The following is an 18479-nucleotide window of genomic DNA, read 5'->3' on the forward strand; positions in this document are numbered from 1 at the left end:
TCCAAAATTCCTCAGGATGGGGGAAAGAACTTGTGCTGCTTACCTCTTCTTTCATTTAAACTTCTAAACACCAAGGGTGAGGCTTTCCAGTCACATATCCTGTCTTGCACCACAAGTGGTATCACTAAAGGGTTAACCTCTTAAACTTCCCCTTCTCTTGTTGTAATAAGAAAGTACTCACTTCAGTAAAAAAGCATATCAGTTCCAGCACTGTAAGATCACTCCATTTCTGTTCTCCCTCCCCACACCACCATTACTCTGCCACATGGATCTCAATCACAGAGGTCAAATGATACAAGCCCAGCACCATCCTCTGCTCAATTATCTAGCCAATACTATCCAAAGGTCCTTGTGAGTTTTACTGTAAGCTCTTCCTAATTCTGAACCACTAATGAAATTATCTGTTTGTTCTTAAAATAACACTAGTATTACTGTCATTTATACTACTATAGCCTAGGAGTCCCAGTCATGGACCAGGACCCCATTGTGCTAAGTGCAGAACAAATACAGAACAAAAAGATAGTTCCCGCTCAAAAGAGCTTACAGTATAAATGTAAGACAAGAGACAACAGACAGATACAGACAGACCAACAGGGGAATACAGTACAAGAAAACAATGGGACAATATTGGGCTGCATGATAGGCTGTGGTCCCAGCCACCAGCAGCCTCGCCATTAAAAATGTGGAGTCTAAAGAGGGTTCTTGACCCTGTCACAAATGGTTTACAATAAACACAGCTTCTGAAGTGCAGGACAACTACATATTGCTGTACTAGAGAAGTGCTGTAAATCAGAAGCCATAAATAAAATGATGCCTGGATTACCGTATCACCCAGTGGCACACCATGGTAATGAAGAATGGCAGGTATACCATTACAGACTTGCTTTTAATGGCCACAGATGTAAACATGCCAGAGAGGAAGCCTGATGGAATCTCACAGTTTTATTCATCTATTCTGTTCATCTTAGTTCTTTTAATCACTTTTTTTTAAATTGCACATGGCCATATAGTTATCCTTTTTACCATGTTAAAGTGTACAGACAGGTCGCACTTAAAGCAGCTTTTTTTTCTTTTCTTTTTTTTTTTTACCAGTTCCAGAAATTCCCCATTCCATGAACAGGTAGTATCTCTCCAACTGGCAAAACCTTTCAAAGCAGTAGAAACTTTTGAACTGTGACTTTTGTACATACCACATGGTCCCTGGTTTAAATACTAACACATTGGAAGGTTTTATTTTTGCTAAACCAATCACACTTTCACCCTCCATAACCATATTTATGGCAGCATAAATCAACAAGTGTTCAAAGAAACAGCTCCAAGGAAATATGATCACCACAGCAAGCAGCAGTGAAAAGAATGTGTGTGGTGATTTTATTGTCACTTAGAAACAGGAGGTCTGCGATAAACCTTAGAAAATTATGTCTTGGAACTACAAAAGCCAAAACTCTCCACCATTCTAAGCAGGCAAGAATTAAGTGCTCAAATATCAATTATGTCAGTTATGAATACAAATGGATCAAGATTTGATACAGGCACTGAAAGTTTAAAATGCTGAACTTTATATTAAAATCATTATTCAGCACTCACATTGCAAACTAGGGCCTGAATCTACAGTTCTTTCTCAAAAATCTGCCATGGGAGTCAATAAATATCTTGGTTAAATGAAGAACGCAGGATCTGACCTCTTTGTATGTTTATAAAATATGGTTAAACTTTATAGACTGAAATATTCAACATGAATATATTATTAATAGAATAATAACTATTACTGTACTTCATAATAATTAGTAATTAAATAGAATTGGTCAAAACATTTTGACCAAAAAGAAAAAATAAAAACCCTTTCCCATAAAAAAAATATAGTTTCATTTAAATCAATTTTTTCTGTGGGAAAATGTTGATTTCAACAAAAATGTTCAGTTTTCCAATTGGAAAATTTGAAATAAAGATTTCATTTTGAACTGATATTTCAAAATAAGATGGACATTTTTGTTTCATTTCAACTTAAACTGTCATTTTTTTTTTTTCAGTTTTTGGACCAAAAAAATCATTTTCCATTCTTTCCATTTTGTCCTCCCTTTTTTTTTCCCCCAGTGGAAAAGAAGTGTCTGAAAGGGCAGAAGAACACTTTTCACCCTTATTTACTGTTTTACAACCAGGAAACGTAAAGTATATTTTCCAACTGTTCACCCTTTTTTCAGTGGGGGGAAAAAAAAAGTTTTTCAGGTCAAAAATTTTTGAAAGGACTTTTTCCTCACAAAATTTTGCATTTTCCAGCCAGCTCGATAAAATTAAAATAGTGATGAATAATTCCCCTGAAGTAAATGGGAGTAAGATGCTACTCATAGTAAGTAAAAGTATCAGAATCTGAACCTAAGTTATTACTGAGCCATATTGGCTTCTTGGTCATTGAATAAAATTCCCATTGGAATAAGGACAGACTGTGGCCTGTAACATATAGCTGTATGGGATAAAAATAGAAAATATATTGGGTCTCTTGTTGTTCCTCAGGAAGTTCAAGATTTGTAATGTCATATTTAGACTCACGTCAGTCTCAGACTAATGAAAAACTATCTAAATGGACACATTGTGTTTAACTGTTGCCTGGTTTTTCAGCATAAAAGCTGTAAAGCAATGCACAGAGCTATACAAACTGCAGAGTCCCAGGGCACAAATTGAATGCATATACAGCGTGAGTCTTATGGACACCCACGTCCAAAGAGTTTCAGATGGTCTACTACAAGGGTAGTCAACAGGCAGACGGCGGGTCAACTCCAGACCATGAAATCTTTTTATTTACTTATTATTATCATTATTGCTATTGTGGTTTGAAAAATGTTTCTCTGGAGTCTGGACCTTGACAAAAAATAATGGACTTCCCCCATCTACTAAATAGGATATTTCTATATCTATGACCAATTCGGGGTTGTCTCTGGTGACATCGGAAATATGGTCACTTAATAGTTAAATTAGTTTGGTAAAATGCTGCAGTATACTTCGGGTGGTCTCAAGGCAGGTGGTCTTTGAAATAGGCTTCACTGTATTTTTCTATATAAGGTACATGCTAACAAAGGGCTCCGTGATAAATAATAAACTTCACCAAATAAAACCTCACAACAAAGAGCAAGTAAACAAAAATATCCACATTGAAAAGACCAGCAGTACTGCAAGCCACACGCATTCAGAACCCATAAGTCAGGCCCCACAAAATCACGAGGTCTTAAACAGTACAAAATTTTGGATACTTTTTATTTTCCTTCAGGATTTTGTCCTTTATGATGGACTTTTCAAGCTTTTTTTCAAAACTTTTCTTCACAACCATCGTATATAAAAACTGAGATTCCTGTGCAATCACGTCTGCACTACTGCTTAAGTCGATGTAACTTAAGTCGCTTGGAGTGTGAAAAAGCCACCTCTCTGAACAACGCAAGTTACATCAACTTAAAGCAGTGTTCACACCGCGCTATGTCGGTGAGAGACGCTCTCCCATCAGCATAGCGCGTCTTCACCAGACGTGCTACAGTGGTGCAGCTGTGCCAATGTAGCACCATAGTGTAGACCAGCCCCGAGAAGAAGTTCAACATCTATAATTACTGATGGCCATTATACAATAGACATTAGCAGGCTAAGGATTACATTTCAGACCTCTTATTTTTAGGGAAAGACCCAGTCAGGAGTAAGAAAATCTAAACTTGGCATCTTAAAAACAGTATAAACAAATATGCACTACAGTATATTTGACAGGATTAAGAAGTTTGGCATAGGCAGGCTAAACATTTAATTTAAAAGAATTTAACGGCAAGGTAAGCTGCCATAATTACATTGCAGCTTTTCTAATGTTGACAAAGTTACTTTTAAAGTCTTTTAAAAGCGGTAAAGGCCAGTCAACTGAAAAAAGAATGGAAGAAAAAAAAAACCCAAAATCTTACTTATCGTTGAACAGAGCCCAATATAATTAAAATGAAGCTGACACGAAAACATAGCCTTCCTCGAAAACACACTGTAGTTTTCTCTTTTTCAAAACATCCACCCTCTTCCCATTCAAATCCCTTGTGTACTTTTCCTGTGAAGCATTGCAATGATTATCCACCAAATAATGTTATTTAGTTTATATATAAAGCAATTCAAAAGTAACCAGCATGAAATATGGGATTTAAATAACATTTACAATCTAGCCTGCACTGGAAAACTAAGCTCTCCATAGCACTCTGCTGTCCCGCTCTGCTTCTCCTCACCCAACATTGTCCAATGTCAATTCTGTTGTGCCCTTGATTTAACTTTTAGACCACTAGTCCTGCAAACACATAATATCTTGTTTACAACCATGAATATTCCCACTGATAACTGTAAACTCCTTGGGATGATGAGCATAGCCAAATTCACAGTGGTGTAAGTTTATTATGCCACTCTAAATTCAATAGACTGGCACCAGCTTACCCCAACACTGAATCTGGCCCAAGTCTTTTAGTTGTCTGGAAAACACTATGAACACTGATTGTGCTAAATAAATAATACAAACAAATAGCGATATTTCTATTAAATGAGTCAGACAAGCTGACGATAAATAAAGACTTTAAACAGGTCAGCTACTTTTTATATTAATTCTTTGGTTCACCGGCCATTGTTTAATTTTGAAGGCTATGTTAACAAAAAACATCTAAGGAAAGTATCTTCTCTTTACTAAATATTTAAGACCACAAACATTTATTAATGCTTTTGAAATTTTCCCCTCATATTATAACTACTTCAGAACTCACCATAAAATTAAGAAACGATCAAAACAGGTAATATAAAACATATTTTTGCTGCCTTATGGAACCGCCACAGATTATGAAGTCTGTTAAACATCTCTTTTGACAACACATATATTTAAACAGTCACCACGTATCAGTTTTAAATTTTAATATATAACCAAACATAGTGTGGATTTTAGTAATAGCTAGACCTGAAATTCCATTCATTCTTATGTCAAAATCATCTTCCCCTCCTCATTTGTACTGTTCAAGAAAAACAGAAACATACAATTATTTTATTTTTACTTGTTTATTTAGATTTATAGAACTATCAGAAGCTCTAAGCATTTAAGCAAATTTTATAATACCATCTCATACAAGACAGTTATCAATAACAAATCCAGTCTAAATAAATCACTCTCATGTAGTAAAACAAACAAATTGATAGCCCACCACATATTAGCGAATGATATCCTTTTCAAATCAGCAAGTGTGTCAAATAGTTACATTGTTTCATTCATAATTGCCCCAAGTGTAAAATATATAATTATGTTGTATCACAAATTGGCCACAAGAGTGTGTATTTGTTTCTATTTGCTCCACTTAGAGACACTCCAAAGCACCACACCACATGTAAAGGTCCAAATTGTTTGGGATTATAGGGTGAAATCCCAGATCCACTGAAGTCAATAGGAGTTTTGGCATTAACTTCAATGGAGCCAGGAGGTCTACCAAAAGTGCTGACATACTGTAAAATTAAAAGTACAAAGATTTCAAAAGTTTTAAAGACCCAAGCTGTCACCTCTGTTCATGTGAGTGCTATTTTAGGATGCAAATTGTACACATTCTTATATTTAAAATTTGCCAAAACAAAGAAAACACTAATATCTGATCTACAATAAAATAGTATAAGGGTGCAATTCCACTTGTAATATTTCCAATAACTCGGTTTAAATTGAAATTAATTCTTTTAATTCAGGCAGTAAAACTGATATTTAATTGAGAAAAAAACTTAATTGGATGATTTAGAACTACTCAGTATTCACAAATTTTCAATTCAAACTGTCAAAACTTGGATTTATACAAAAAGTATTTCATTTTTTCCCCCCACATAAGCTCATTTTCAGGTGACTGGAAGCTTTATGGATGCCTTTATCCAAAGTTCCAGAAGCCAAGTTCAAAGATGTACTATTTTCCAAATAAAGGCCCTAACGTTGTAACTGGATCTGTATTTACTGACCCCTCCAACTGTCCCGAGCCTCACGGACTTCAACTTATCCTCCACTGTGCAAGATACAAACCACACAGAGTTTGAGCCAAAATTACAGTATGAACTATTTATTATTGGAAAATAAGACATTCAAATCGTGGTGTGTTAGTGCAACAATTTCCAATGAACCGCTTTAAAGCAGTAAATGAGGAATCTGTAATACTGGAAGAGAACAAGCATTTAAAAGTTATTAATATGGTAGATTCCAAGAAAAAAACATCATAAATATTTTAACATGATCAAGGGGCTTATTTTACAAATAAATTACAGTACTGCAAGCACCAATAACCAAACCTAGTAAACAATAAAGTAGGAAAGATCATGGGAATCCAGCCTTGCTCTTCTTTGAATGCAAAAACCCAGGAAAATTCAGAGTTTACATGACCCTTAAATTTCAAGAATCTTACTTTTCACATCAGTGCAGTAGAGAAGGTTTCCAGATTTGAAACTTTCCGTTTGTTAATCAGTTCTCTTCTTTTGCACAGTGATTAATTACATGTCTTAGTTCAGAAACGCCATTGTCAGAACAAAACCCATGTCATTTTATAAAATGTCTGCTTTGGAAATACTTACCCTTTATGCTGCCAGCATTTTCCCAATCTAATACATTCAGAATAGGAGGGAGCCATTTAATGTCCATGGCAGCCAATCGGTGAAATGCATGCAGTACAACTGTTCTTTATGACATTTTTCCTTTGTACTACTGTTAGCTAGCATACGAATAATAATAAAAGAGTAGTAGTAGACAGACTAATTAAATGCCTGTCACAAATTCTGACAAGACTTGCACTTCATCTAACTCTATTCAAGACGTAGGTTGAGGAGGGTATAGGAGAGGGCAGAATTTGATCCCTGGAATTTAAATATAATGCAGAATGGTTTCTGTGAAGCTTGGATGCATATGAAAGAGAGAAAAAGTGAAAATATGATATTTATTTATAATTGACCTATATCCCTCCCAATTACTTCAGTGCAAACTCCCATTTAATTTAATGGGATCATTTAATTTAATGGGAGTTGACTTTTGTTTATTTTGAAATGCTGTTGATGGAGCAGAAAGCTACAAAGTTTATATCCATACCTTAGATCAATTCAAGGCTACTGCTTAATATTCCGAGTGTTACAATTCAGCAGATTGTAAACTCTTCAAGTGAGGAAGCTGACTGAGGCATCTGAGCTGTATTGTAATAGAAATAAATATTAATACCAAAAAATGCTATTTCAGTGAATTCAGATACTCATAGTGAAGCAGGATGTTAATCTTGTATAGCTTCAAAGCATAAATTGCAACACCAGTTATAAGGAACCTTTGCTTACTGCAAAGTTCTTCAATGGGAAATGGTGACTTCAGTACAAGAGAGGGCTATTGTTATTATTAGTTATTATCTGTATAACTGTAGCACCTAGGAGCCCTAGTCATGGACCTGTACCCCATTGTGCTAAGCACTGAACAACCACTGAACAAAAAAACAGTTCACTGTCTGTTCCTCCAGCATGTAGACACGGCAAAGTATTTAAAAGACTCGTAGGGCTATGTGGTCCATAATGAAATAACACCATTTACTTATTTGTATATCTGCTGCATACAGATGAAAACTTCAGCACTTCCATGTTAGTAATATGAAAAATGTATTAGATACAACAAAGTAAACACGAATAAAATTAATAAGGTTACTTACCTGGGACATCTAAAAATAACATCTCCTATGAATAAAATAGGGTGTATTTAATGTTAAGAATCAAGTTCTTTCTATCCATTTGAGAAGCACACCAAACATTCCATAGATAGACCATAGTAAATGAGATAGAGAAAATTCTAAGGAAGAGTTCATATGAGCCCTACTACTACTCTAAAAGGAAAAATCAGTAAGTAGTATTAATATGAAAACGTAAGTTCTCCAACAAGTCATATAGGAAAAGGTCATTCAGACTAAAAGAAAAGTGATGAACGATGGAGACAAAAACACCAACAAAACAAGTACGAAATACTTTGTGTTAATATGCTATAGTGCTGTTACTCTACTTTGATTACAGTATAGGACAATATTGTCTAACATGGAAATCTATCCACAATATAGTGATTTATAAATTACTCATACAGCCTATGTGCTGTCTCCTTGGCTTTCCACTTTGTAAACATGTTTTCATACCGGGAAGCAATCTGTCACTATTACAGATGGCCATTGTATAAAATAATAGTCTTGACCGATGTCAACCACCCCTAAGATTCACCAAAGTGTTGGTCAATGAGGAGGTGGATTTCATGTTAATTAAATATATCTTACAGTATCCTAAAAATGCATTATATCTTAATGAGTAATACAGTACCAAAATATAAGGTATGGTAATTCATTCTTTGGATCTTCTTGAAGCAGTTCACTGAGGGCCAGATCCTGCTCTCATATCACTTTACTCATATAAATCATCCCACTGACTATTCGTATGAGTAAAACAACCTGATAGTATCATGTTTAAGGAATTTTTGTTACTTATATATGGTGCTTTGCACTAAACAAATACAATGTGTTACTGGTAACTACGATTCAAAGCCGACGAACAAGAGCCAGGGGTCAGCTCACTGGTGGTTCTGCCCCCGTACAGCCTTTGTAAAATATAATCCCACTCTATTACTGTGAAAGTGTGGTGATTATTTTTCATGCATTAAACTTATTCTTAATTCACTGTTTGATCAAACCAGTTTTCATTTTGTTGTTGATGATGCTTCTGAACTTGAAGAAAATTAAACAAAGTTAGGCTCAGTACAGATTTTCTTTCTTGCCCATTCCAACTCACTTGTACTATTGCCTGCAAATAAAATGGAAAGATATAGATTTTTATGGCAAAATTCTGCTCTCAGATCGAGGTGGCAGATTTCAGCTCCAACTTTCTACTCTTCCTGAGTGCATGGAATGTTTTTTGATATCAACGTAGAATGCTGCACACATATAAGGAGCAGAATATCAGAGTCAAGAGCCATTATGTGAACATTAGTTATCAATTAAGCTGATCAATCAGTATTATTAACTAAAGTTTCACACACTTCATATAAGAACATGTCCTCTACTTTAACAGAGCAAAAGGGGAGAGCTCCCCTCATGCAGTCTGTGTAAATATAGGTTAAAAAAAAAAACCAACAGAAATCAAGGGGCCAAATTCTGCCCTGATTTCTGCCTCATAAAACCCCACTTAGGGTTTGATTGGATGACAAGTCTGTGTAAAAATCGTTTCAGGACGTTTGAATACTCCATTTTATCTGAGACATAATAAGATATGCTGTCCCTCTATTTATTAATAAATAAATATTAACCCACAGACATAAGAAACACACTTGTGCAATACTTCTTTCAATCTACAGTAACAGTGTCAGATTATTAGGTACTTGTTAACAATATATTTCATGGACTTACACAACTTACAAACACTACTGACAAGAAATAACTTAGATAATTTTTTTTCACATCTTAGCTCATAGAGCTGAGAAGCGATGGACAAGTGATTTCTAATCAGCTCACTCCCCTGTGTTTTTTAAAATGTTAATGAGTGCTGTGTACTGATTGATAGGCAGGAATACCTGCATGAATATTTCAGTTGTTCTATCTTAAACATGCTTTGTAGGTCTTGGACAAGGATAACATTAAATTTCTATACTAGAAATGACGAAAAATCAATGTATTTTAGAGGCTTAAAATCAGTGGAGTTACACGGATGTAAAACTGGAGTAACACAGTGGTGAAGCAGGCCTTATTATATATATGTGCCCATCCATATTTATTTCTAATGCAATCCAAGCAGTAGGATCTAGGTGCCAAATGTAATTTCTACAGCAATAAAATTGAAAATTTAAGAATGAAATAGAGTTGTGAAGAAACTGCAGTAATAACTTATGAGACCCGAATATAATAATATATGCAGATATACCTATCCCATAGAACTGAAAGGGACCTCGAAAAGTCATTGAGTCCAGCCCCCTGCCTTCACTAGCAGGACCAAATACTGATTTTGCCCCAGATCCCTAAGTGACCCCCTCAAGGACTGAACTCACAACCCTGGGTTTAACAGGCCAATGCTCAAACCACTGAGCTATCCCTCCCACTCCACCTTCATGATGTTCATATCAAAATCTGCCATTAATTTCAACAGGAGACAGTGATATGGAGTTGTATGATCATGATTTTTCTAAGTATACATATATATATTGGAACGCACCCTGCCCACTGGGCATGTTTGCTCTATAGAGAATAAAAATCAAACTAAGACCTTGATCATGCAAAGAGATCCATGTGTGCATAAAAATTTGCTCACATAATCTCTTTGCAAGACTGGGGCCTAAGATATTGTGACATTAACAAGCATATATGTAGTGATGTTGGCATATAGGTCCTATTCCTGAAAACTGATATTCTTACAAGTAGTCCCATTGACAGACTATTTGCATGTGTAAGGGTTGCAGAATTGTCAATATACTTTATTAACCATTTGCTATCTAGAAAAAACATGAAAAGAAGTAAAATTAATGCATTAGAGTATTTTGTTAATTAATTATAAAGGCAAGCTGTTTAATATATTTTGTTCTGTCATTCATTATAATAGCAATATTTACATTATTATAATTGAGACTGTCAATTTTCTGTTCTAAACTATTTTTGCTTTAGAGAAAGTATAATTTAGCAGTAAAAATATAATTTAAACTGTCTGCAGTTTAGAATACAAAATCTCTTCTCAGAAAGGAATTTAATTTTATGCATATTCAAGCATTAAAAATCATTTGGATATTTTTAAGTAAAAAAAGCCATCAATCAAAAATATAGATTCAGAATATTTTTTCAGCAGCACTGTTTTGCAGAAAGGCCTCCATTTCAATATGAGAGTTTGAAGGCCATAAATCCATATAGCAGACTAATTCCTTTTGCTATTTTTTAAAATAAAATGTAAAGGACTTGATTTTCATACTTAGACACACAATTACATGCGCAGTTACCTGCCTAATATGCATGCGCAATGTAATTGTGTATGTGAATTCAGTAATAAATGGTCAGTTGAATCTGCACACTTAATTGCAGTAAATGCATGAACAAATTAGTCATGCATTTTTTGAGCATAATTGAATATGTTTAATTTTGTACATCAGGTCCCAAATCACTAAGAGCTAATTCTTGCTCTTTTTAAAGGCAGTGGCAAAACTGCCATTGATTTAAATGGAAGCAAAATCAGGTGTATAAGATGTCTTGTTTTATAAATAAGTTAATGTTCATTAAATCAAATGGAAAACATTGCGAATATTTTTAGAGATCTTTCACTGCTTCACAAGTATGCACCTGCAAGAATCTGAATCATAGTCTATCTAATGTATTGGATGAATGAGTTGCTAAATAAGTCTTGGCACAACACATCATTAAAACCAAAAAAACATTGTAATATATGCACTCAACTGTATCCACAATAACTGTACAGATCATAATAGAGCAGAGGGACCACTATTGAATGTGTGAGCTTCAGCCCATAAAGTAAACACTACCAACAAGTCTGCAAGAATTCACCCACATCACCATACTTTGAAGGGATTCCATAACCTAATACAAGTTTCCATAGTATTCTTTATTGAATAGGGCCCCATCAGACTAATTACCTTCTAAGACATTTCTAAATAGGTCTCGACACAAATTCTACAAGAATTCATTAATACTATACAATAATTTAAATTTATTTCAAAAGATATATAATTACATATTTCTAGTGTAACAGGGATATGGAGTAAATTATTATTTCAGTGAGAAAACTGTTTCATTACATAGTACTAAATAAATATAATGGAGATTTTTAAAAATTGTATTTACATAAACATTCAAACATTCAAATAACTTCTCTAATTAATGCAATGTACAATTAATATATTAGGGAAAGTCAGGAAACAAACAATTAAGGTTCCTTGAGTGTACTCGTTTCCAATTTTTTAACTGTGCAATCATAATGTTGGATTAATAAAGTTTTCTGCATTTAATTTCCATGTGTTTATTTTTTAGAAAGAAGAAAAGATGCCTCTTTGCTACCTTAAGGTAACACAGGCTCTCAAAGGGACAGATATGTAGACTTTGGGGAGCCTAAAGATGCAAATAGGCACACAGAGGGATTTTCAAAAGCACCTAGGCACCTAATTCTCAAGCCTTTAAAGGAGCATAAGTTTATATCTCTGTGACATATATTGACAAATGCAGATTTCTGAAAGAACACACACACACTGCCTCTCTTCTGAAGTGTAAACACTCATGAGGGAGAAATCCTGATTCTACTGAAGTCAATGGTAAAACTTCTATAGACATCAACAGAGCCAGGATTTCACCTTCAGACTAAGTGAAACGTTACATTACATATGTGCAATAGTTAGTTTTCAATCATTCAGACTTTATCAATAGCCAACCCATTTTTTTCAAATATGTTGTGGAGATACTCTTCACTGAGGATCAATCACATTCAAAATTTTAAAGTTTAGCTATTTTTGAGTTGGCTGTATGGAAAAAAGGTGATGGTTATTTTTTTAAGAAGGTGGAGAAATGTGTGGATTTTATATAACCTCAACTTTTTGCCAGTTATTTCATATCTATCTATATATGTGTATGTTTTCATTTCCGGGGGGGGGAGGGGGTTAAGGAATTCAAGGGCTGAAAAGCTTTATTCAAATTTAAATAAATAAACAAACAAACCATCTTTGATCAGAGACTAATATGAACAATTTGAGTCCAAAAGATAGTCAACTCTCTGGAAAGCTTATGTGAATACAGGTTACAATTGAAACTATTTTCCCATATCGCTTTCTCTACCAAATGTTCACTATAATATCTATTTACAACGCACAAAGTGATAATCAATTCAGATGGTTTCACTTGGTTTTGTTCAATTTGCACACCAACATGAATTAAAGCTAGGAAGGATTTTTACTCTGGTCTTTGTAAATTGGCATTTAAGCGTAGTTTCTGTAGTTGACTAGTACCAACACATTTGGCTGCAGTATGTTTTCTGTTAGTAGCAAAAATACCAACTCCCCCCCGCACCCCCCTTAAAAAAAGCTGACATCGTTGCAGCGAAATCCCTACTCGGCCGGAATTAACTTTTTTTTTTTTTTTTGGCTCTGAAGTTCATAAACTAAACTAATTTGTATTTTACCAATTATAAGAATCACTAAAGTTCCCGAGAGGAGAAAAATTGTATATTTCCAAGCCGTTACGCTTCCCAACCCCTTGGACTATTAAACGACAATGACACTACTGACGAGTGGTGTGAAAAGCAGACACGAGGGAAAATACAACTCCTGAGATGAACTTGAAAGGGATAATAAATTACCCAAGCATTTTATTTGTTGCTGCTTTGGAAACTATATGGGAGGCAGCATGTCCCCAGGGCCCTCAGACTGCATGTGCACCATCCTCTCCACTTGAACTTCCTTTCCTTTGTGCTCGGTTAAATACTGGGAAGAAGCTTTACTCACCAGAGCAATGCACCAACTCCACCCTCCAGCCAGCCGCCCCATCCCACGAATGCACAACGCAGCTACACAGACTGCGCAATGCAACAGTCCGGCTATGGAACGCTCGGCCTGCCAGGGCCCCCGCCTCTCAGCACCTTCAGCCAATCAGAAGGCCGGGGACCAGGCTAGGTTGCAAGTGTGCTTTTTAATTGGCTAGTCAATTAGCGTGGCTGCCTGATCAGCTGTGAAATAGAGTCGCTCGGCCATCCTAGCAGCTTGTCATTTGCCTATGCGGACAGAGGGGCTCGGAGAGAGAGTCCTGCGGGGAATCAGTCGTTTTGGAGGGACCTACCTGTTGCCAAGGCTCTCCAGCTCAGCTCCAGGAGCTGGCTGCGTTCCTGGGGTAGGACCGCTCTTGGAACTGCGATTCCCCTCAAACGGCCCCTAGTCGTTTGGGGAACCCACTTTCCGCGACCCTGGTGGGTCCTGAGTTTTTCCTTCTCATACAGACAAGGAAAATCCAACCAGCAACACCCTGTCCTCCCGCCCCTCTGACAATCATCCCTGAACACTGCGTACCAAAACCCTCCCAGGCCCCGCAACAGCAGGCAACCCTAATTCGCAGCTGAAAAAAACCTTCCCAGAACCTCCCTACCCCAGTGACAAGCGACCCCAGCTGCCCAAGCGCTCTCACATCCCAGGAGAGAGGAGCTCTGAACTTTCCCCTCAAGCTGCCAAAAACCCTCCGACGCCCAACCAGGGCAACAAAAAGTGTCATCAAGCCCCTCGCTCCCAAAAACCTGTCAAGTGCCCTGAACCAGATCCTTCCCACCCCAGCCTGGAACAAGTGCCCGGGGCCCTCAGCCTGCCCCCGCCAAGCAAACTCACCGTGACAAGTTGGCAGACTCCCCCCGTCCTCCCAGCTGTGCCCCGATGCCCCCAGGAACCACAGTTCTCTCTGATCCCCTGGGACCACTGCCCCCGTTCCCCACCTGCCCCACACGCCCAGCTGCGCCCCCTTCCACCCGCTGCCCCACCGTGCTTACAGCACCCGAGTTTTTTTCACCTATTGTCTCCTCTCACACCTCCTGTTTCAGCTTCTGCGCTGTCTCCTCACGCCCGCTCCATTCCCCCTGCCAGCTTCACCCCGCTCCCCCTGGTGTCTTCACCCCAGCTTCGCCCTTACCTGAGAGCAGTGAGGCGAGCCCAGGGCAGCGGTAGCTTGACAGAGCCCGGCTCGCTCCCAGAGCACTCCGGTGTTAACAGCCGGAGCGAGGACCCGGGCTACATTCAGAGGGAACCAGCAGCGCCGTGTGCACACGCACTGCACGGTCTGCCCCCTACCGCAATGAGCGGAGAGCGCTGCTGGCCATTCTGCACCTCGGGGGAGGGGGAGCCTGGGCTACTGGTCTGACAACTGAACGATAATGACCCACACAAAGGTCTCCCGGCTGCGGACCTAGATAACCGGTCATATGCGGAGTACAATGCAAGTCACAGTAGAGTAGTAGAGAAAGGGGAAGGGTTTTCCTTGCCAAGGGAAGCTACTGAACATTGCAAGCCGGGGAAAGACTGACCGGGGATTTCTGTGAAATGAAACCACCGACACCGAGAACATTTGCAGAATTATGGAGCCAAAATAGGGGGAGGAGGAGAAAATCTTGTTCACCCTTTCCCTTTTCTTCTCACTTCCCCCTCTCAATTAAAGCTGGGTTTCCTGTGATCTTGGTATGAACTAAAGAACACATATTTCCCCGTTAACTTTATAGCCCTTCCAGGAAACATTTATTATAGTGGAAGTCTTCTGGGACCCATTTCAATCCTCCTGGTGCTAATCAAATACGTTGTAGTCTGGTGGCTAGAGTCTGACAGTTTTTCAGAAATATTGTGGTTTAAATCCTGTTGGGATGGTACCTCTCTTAAAATAATTATTACTCACCACCGATGTTATTCTAAATTATCTTTTACAACTATTCTAACTCCAAAAAAACTAAAGGGAAATTATACCAGATGAAAAAAAAATAATAATAATCACATGTACAAAGGTAAATTAGAGAAAAGAAAAACAACGGTTGAGCCACATAAAGAAGGGATAACTATGCCATGTCAGGAAAGGGGCGGCTTTTTAATGATGGAGTTAAATAAGACAATTAAGACTAACTTTCTCCCCAGTCCTCATATTTAGAGGTCCCTTATGTGGGTTTGTACCAAAGTTAATCCTAATTCCTTCTTGTTCCAGTGTCTCACTAACACTTTTAACAAAGCAGTTGAAAGAGACTTCACAGCCTATGTTTTTTATATAATTTGCCTTTTTTACATATGTGAAATATTTTAGCTGAGATAAAAATTACTCTGTGCTCTTTTTTTCTGACAAAATACAAGGCACATTCAGTTATAGGATGCAGCTTTGTAGTCATATCCAACAGTGGATAGGGTTTTGTTTTAATAAATACATTTGTTGCTCAAAATATTACCATGTAAAATTTGAAAAATATAAACAAGAGGTGTTTTGCTTCTCTAAAATTGCTTCATTTTAACTGACCCTTGCCCTTGAAAACAAGGAGTCTTTGAAAGAAAAGCTGCTCTGACCTTTTTACTGTAATACACAAAATAATTATTTTATATGCACTCCATATTTTCTGCTTTACTATGCATGATGTCTTAATTATGAAGCATGGCCTTCAAATTTAGGCGATCTGACAAAAATTAGTATAGCTCATGGAATATTATGGCCCTTGAGTCCATCCAGTTCCTCATTTACAAGGGGGTCTCTCCTAACTCTGCACTCTTTGGGCTCTAATTTGTCAGTTTTAGCATGGAGAAAAGCTCAAGGTTAAAACGGAGTAAATTCATTTCTCCAGTCCAGCAGGGGGTGCTTTCACAAAAGTACACTTTGTTTTCTTTCCAGTAACAAACATCTACTGAAGGCTTTTATACTGTGTGTTCTTTGTAAATCAACACAGGAATTAGAATCTTTCTTAACTGAGCATAGAATTTTATCTAAATGTTTTTCTTTTGTAAAATCAACGAGGAGTCCTTGTGGCATCTTAGAGACTAACAAATTTATTTGGGCATAAGCTTTCGTGGGCTAGAACCCACTTCATCAGATGCATGGAGTGGAAAATACATGAAAAGATATGAATTGCCTTACCAAGTGTAAGGTTAGTCTAACAAGACAATTCAATTGACAGCAGGATACCAAGGGAGGAAAAATCACTTTTGAAGTGGTAAGAGAGTGGCCCATTTCAAACAGTTGACAAGAAGGTGTGAGTAACAGTAGGGGCAAATTAGTATTGGGGAAATTAGGTTTAGGTTTTGTAATGACCCAACCACTCCCAGTCATTATTCAGGCCTAGCCTAATCTGATGGTGTCCAATTTGCAAATTAATTCCAGTTCTGCAGCTTCACGTTAGAGTCTGTTTTTGAAGGTTTTTTGTTGAAGAATTGCCACTTTTAGGTCAATTATTGAGTGACCAGGGAGACTGAAGTGTTCTCCTCCTGGTTTTTGAATGTTATGAATCCTGATGTCAGATTTGTGTCCATTTATTCTTTTGCGCAGAAACTGTCCGGTTTGGCCAATGTACATGGCAGAGGGGTATTGCTGGCACATGATGGCATCTATCACATTGGTAGATGTGCAGGTGAATGAGCCCCTGATGGTGTGGCTGATGTGGTTAGGTCCTATGATCCATTGTCTACAGCCAAGCTTTAAGATACAATCGCATTTGCTCTGATCTCTCAGAGACAAACACCTACAGGATCTCTATCAAGCGTTCTTAAAACTACAATACCCACCTGGTGAAGTTAAGAAACAGATTGACAGAGCCAGAAGGGTACCCAGATATCACCTACTACAAGACAGGCCCAACAAAGAAAGTAACAGAACGCCGCTAGCCATCACCTACAGCCCCCAACTAAAACCTCTCCAGTGCATCATCAAGGATCTACAACCTATCCTGAAGGATGACCCTTCACTCTCACAGACCTTGGGGGACAGGCCAGTCCTCGCTTACAGACAGCCCCCAACCTGAAGCAAATATTCACCAGCAACTACACATCACACAACAATCACACAGCAACAACACCAATCCAGGAACCAACCCTGCAACAAAGCCCGGTGCCAACTCTGTCCACATATCTATTCAAGGGACACCATCATAGGACCTAACCACATCAGCCACACCATCAGGGGCTCATTCATTTGCACATCTACCAATGTGATATATGCGGAGTGTATGAGGGGGCTCAGGGCAGGGGGTTGGGGTGCAGAAGGGGTACGAGGTGCAGGCAGGGGGCTTAGGGCAGGGAGTTGGGGGGGACAGGGGGAGTTTGAGCTCTGGCCCGGCGCAGCTTACCTAAAGTGTCTCCGGGGTGGCAGCGGTGTGCGCCAGGGCCAGGGCAGGCTCCCTGCCTGCCTGCCCTGCCCTGGCCCTGGCCCCACCCTGCTCCAGGAAGCACTGTGGCCCCTGGGGATGGGAGGCAGAGGGCTTTGTGTGTGCTGCCCTTGCCGTGCCTGCAGGCACCTCTCCTGAAACTCCCAGTGGCCACGGTTCCCCATTCCTGGCCAATGGGAGCTGCGGGGGGTAGTGGCTGGAGGCAAGGGCAATGCACGCGGAGCCCTCTGCCCCCGCACCCGGAGGCTGCAGGGACGTGGTGCCAGCCGCTTCTGAGAGCAGCACGGAGCCCACGGTGCCACGGGGGGCAATCCCACAGGCCAGATCCAAAGCCCTGAGGGGCCAGATCCGGCCTGTGGGCCATAGTTTGCTCACCCCTGTGCTAGTGTATCCCATAACCAAAAATATCAACATCTGCATTCTCATCCCAGGGCCCATTTTTCCTTGTATCTTGGGGAAAACATGTATGTGATGCAGCACAAATGCAAAACCATGCAGAACTCAGCTCATTATTCAGCCTCAGAGGCAGAGATTATTGGCTGAACTAGAAAAGGTGGGGGAATGGCCTTAATTACAAATATTTCTAAAGGGACCTTGGGGAAATCAGGGCTATAAATAGTGTC

At 38.6% G+C, this 18479-nt stretch overlaps 1 long non-coding RNA gene across 2 annotated transcripts in view; it reads right to left on the bottom strand.

Moving 5' to 3' along the window:
* Positions 1–18006, bottom strand: part of LOC135978791 (uncharacterized) — a 35137-nt gene extending 17131 nt beyond the window's left edge. The window contains exon 1 of one of the 2 annotated variants that reach the window (XR_010596157.1): positions 14649–18006. This is a non-coding gene — a long non-coding RNA (uncharacterized LOC135978791). Of the gene's footprint in view, positions 1–14528 lie in introns of both variants that reach the window. The other variant, XR_010596158.1, reaches the window with a different exon arrangement.
* Positions 18007–18479: the final 473 nt, after the last annotated feature.

This window comes from Chrysemys picta, unplaced genomic scaffold, assembly GCF_011386835.1.
Source record: "Chrysemys picta bellii isolate R12L10 unplaced genomic scaffold, ASM1138683v2 scaf446, whole genome shotgun sequence".
Lineage (NCBI taxonomy): Eukaryota > Metazoa > Chordata > Testudines > Emydidae > Chrysemys > Chrysemys picta.